This window comes from Otolemur garnettii, unplaced genomic scaffold (assembly GCF_000181295.1).
Source record: "Otolemur garnettii isolate 467f Iridium unplaced genomic scaffold, OtoGar3 scaffold00127, whole genome shotgun sequence".
Lineage (NCBI taxonomy): Eukaryota > Metazoa > Chordata > Mammalia > Primates > Galagidae > Otolemur > Otolemur garnettii.
In genome coordinates, this window is record NW_003852522.1 from 4042741 (window position 1) to 4043726 (window position 986).

The window sequence follows — 986 nt, forward strand, 5'->3', positions numbered from 1 at the left end:
GCTTCTGGAAGGGGGAAAGAACTGAAGAACTCCCTCGGGAGTCTCCACGTGAGCTCTTATCTAGTGGTCTTAAGTCTAGAGGATTACACATGGCTGGAGGACAAGGTTAACAGGTCCTTTACAGTCTTTCTCCCTGAGAAGGGATTAGGATGTGTGCTCCTGCCCTAGGTGGAACCACCCAAAAAACCCTTACAGGCTGCTTTGTTCATGATCTTATCAGAGCCTAGATGATCTTATCAGAGCCCAGAGGCAGTCTGCGTGTGCCTGGAAATTGAGATCTGACCTCTGAGCTCACCTGGGCCTAGAGAATGGGGGGCTTCCTGTCCAGCCCTGAGTGGTCGTGTTGCAGGAAGATGAGGCCCAAAGAGAGAAAGAGCACCCAAACACCATGTTTATAAGAGGAAGGGCTTTATTTACCAGCCAGGAGCTTACGGCATAGAAAATTTCCAAATGGCCGTGCTTCCCAACTGGCTTGGTCTTTCCCTTTTTATTGACAGTCAAAAAGTTCCATCCCACAGGTACCCCTTCTCATTGGCCAGTTTGAATCAAGTGAGAGATGCTATTCCAGCCCCTCCAGAACTACAGGATTTCACAGAACTTGGAAATTTCCAAGTTCCAAATTCCCAAGAGCTGAGTCACCACGGAGAGGACCTTGCAGGTGTATCCTTGTGGTCTCCTTGAGAAGACCTGTTCTAGACCTCACTCTTTTTGGGTATTCTCTCTAATTGGAATCCTGTATCAGAAGGATCACTTGAACCGGGGAGTTCAAGGTTGCAGTGAACCATGATCATACCATTGCACTCCAGCCTGGGGAGACAAAGTGAGACCCCCTTTTCCTCAAAACAAACAAACATTAGGTAAAGGTGTGATGAGAATGTCCATCAGAAAAGAAAGGCAAAAGATCTTTTAACATATAAAATGACTTTCAGCCTCACTCATAATAAGGGAAATGCAGGTTAAAACCATACCAAGGCGGCTCGGCGCCT